At 40.9% G+C, this 2,829-nt stretch overlaps 1 pseudogene; it reads right to left on the bottom strand.

Moving 5' to 3' along the window:
* Window positions 1-1,035: 1,035 nt before the first annotated feature.
* On the bottom strand, window positions 1,036-1,679 carry LOC110197106 (ubiquitin-conjugating enzyme E2 B pseudogene; annotated as a pseudogene).
* Window positions 1,680-2,829: the final 1,150 nt, after the last annotated feature.

Here is a 2,829-nt window from a genome sequence, read left to right as displayed (position 1 = left end):
TGAACTGTGCTTCTCTCACAGGCTGGTGCAACAGACCTTTCCTATCAACTATCCAGATTGTCTAGGGCTGGACATTTGTTTCACTATGTCTTTTTGTGAGTGTTGCTGCTCTAGAATTTCTTTAGAGTCATTTTTAACAGGTATTTGGATAGATTTGGGGAAGAGCTCAAGTAAGTGACTGCTTTTGCTCTGCCATCTCGCCTCTGCCCTTCCAAGATTTTTTGGGGTTGTTATTTGATTCTTGATTGTAATCCAAGCTCCTTTGCCTTTTAGAATGTCATATTATAAGCCTTCTGATCCTTTAACCTAGAAGCTTCTTGGTCCTGCATAATACTGACTGTGGTTCCATGATATTTGAATTATTTCTTTCTGGCTGCTTGCAGTATTTTCTCCTTGACCTGATAATTCTGGAATTTGGCTGCAATGTTGCTTGGAGTTTTCATTTTGAGATCTTTACAGGAGGTGAACAATAGATTCTTTCATTGACTATTTTATCCTCTGGTTCTACAATATCAGGGCAATTTTCCTTGATAATTTCCTGAAAGATGCTGTCTATGCTCTTTTTTTCTCATAGCTTTCAAGTAAACTCATAATTCTTAAATTATCTCTCCTGGGTCTATTTTCCAGGTCTGTTCTTTTTCCAATGAGGTATTTTATTTTTTTCTCCTATTTCTCATTCGTTTGATTTTTTGACTGATTCTTGATTTCTCATAGAATCATTAGCTTCCATTTGCCAAATTATAATTTTTAAGGAATTTTTTTTCAGTTAACTTTTGTACCTACTTTTCTGTTTGGCCAATTCTACTTTTTAAGGAGCTGTTTTCTTCAGTAGATTTTTTTTTTCCCATTGGGCCAATTATATATTTTAAGGCTTTGTTTTCTTCAGTCAATTTTTGTCCTTCCTTTTCCAAGCTGTTGACTTTTTCTTGCATACCTCTCATTTGTTTCCCCAATTTTTCTTCTACCTCTCGTTTGAGTTTTTTTTTTAATAATACAAATTTATGTATCAACAACTTAGTTCATACCATGCAATAAATAGTACATTAATGAAGATACACAAGCTTTTAAAGGTTCTAAACTGAAGGGCTTTTTTTTCTTTTTTGCAGACACATTAGGTATGCAAATCCTTAAAACCTGTGGCACTTAAAATTTCTGGTAGCCTTTCTACTGAGAGGTAAATTATACACAACAATGATGATAAGGATGAACAGAGAAGTTGTCTATTATGAATCATTTCAGCTTTGTTCAACAATAGCTGAAACTCTTTTCTCATATTCTCGTTTGTTTTCCTGATAAAGCTGCACTGCCTGGCTATTGGCAGGACTGTTGGGATTAGGTTCATCCAGCAGAGACTGAACTGATGTTAAAATAAAGGACACATCATATGTTTGACTCCAACGATTCTGGAGGATATCTAAACATATGCTACCATCGGCATAGACATTTGGATGAACCATCTTTGATAATAACCTAACAGTGAGGTTTATTCGGATACTCTTCTGAGAATTCTATTACTAGTTTAAAGGTACCATCCTCAAAGGGTGTGCCTTCTGGCCCAAATATAACTGCATTCCACTGCATGATGTTGTTTTCAGATGGTGCACCGCTGACACCCACATGTAGGTCTTCTTGCAATCTCTTGAAGTCCGCATGAGCCTCCTCCTGGCTGGGGTCAACATGATCCCCCCCACTCCCCCACGGTCTGTGTGAGAGAAAAGAGTCCTGAGCTCCCCCCCCCCCACTGTAGCACTCAGGAGCACCACCACCACCAAAGCTTCACAAACAACCTCTCTTGTTTGACTTTTAAAATCCTTCTTGACCTCTTCTAAGAAGGCCTTTGGCCTTGGGACTACTTGATATTCCTCTTTGAGGTTTTAGTTATTGGTATATTGAGTTGTTGTCTTCTTAGTTTAACCTTTCTTGTCACTATAGTAACTTTCTATGGTCACTTCATTTTTTTCTTCTTGCTCATCTTGTTTGCCTATTTCCTGCCTCTGTAATTTTAGCTCTCCTGGTGGGACACAGGGGACATTTTCCCAAACTTCTTGTGCTGGAGGACATGGTCCTAGTCACTCGTTTTTTTGTGCCAGGGCATCAGGTGCTGGCACCTGGAGGCTGTAGGTGTCTGGTAGCTCACCTAGTGCCAAGCTGGGGTCCTAATGGTGATCTGGCTTGTGCTGAGGCTAGGTGGAGTATTTTTTCTGCATTTCCTATGGGCTACACTGAAGCATGTAGAAGTCTGGCCGCTGCAGGATGTCTCTTTGCCCTGTGCTGCACTTAAGCACCTCGATGTCTGGCAGCTAGAAGTTTGCCAGATGCCCTTTGTTGTGCCAGAGCATGGGGATGTCTGGCCACTGGGGGATGCCTGCTTGTCCATGGCTGTGCCAGTGCATAGTGAGAATTGCCTGCTGGAGAATGCCTGCCTGGCCAAGGTTGTGCTGAAGTACATGAGGTTTTTTGAGCTGAAGTCTGCCAGTTCCTCTGGCTATACTAAGTCATGTAGGGGGTCCTTAATATTATCATTTGTCTACTCCAACTCACTGCTTTGCTGAGGTGGGGCTTGCTGCTAGCTTGATCTGAGGCACACTGTCCTGGAATGTGCTCTCCTTTTATCTGAGTAAGACAGACCTTTGTTTACCATCCTCCAAGTTTCCTGGGCAAAAAGACAGCTCCACCCCATCCTCTGTTGGCTCTTCTGTTTCAGGATTTGTCCTGGGGCACTATTTTGTGGTTGTTTAGAGGTGAATATGGGAGAGTGACAGTGATTTACTGCTTACTCCACCATCTTGGTTCCTTTTAAACATGAGTGTGCTAACATTTTTCAAAGAT

The sequence above is a fragment of the Phascolarctos cinereus genome, unplaced genomic scaffold, assembly GCF_003287225.1.
Source record: "Phascolarctos cinereus isolate Bilbo 61053 unplaced genomic scaffold, phaCin_HiC Scaffold_7;HRSCAF=346, whole genome shotgun sequence".
Lineage (NCBI taxonomy): Eukaryota > Metazoa > Chordata > Mammalia > Diprotodontia > Phascolarctidae > Phascolarctos > Phascolarctos cinereus.
The sequence above is the reverse complement of the archived record's forward strand: the minus strand, read 5'-3'. Positions and strand labels throughout refer to the sequence as shown.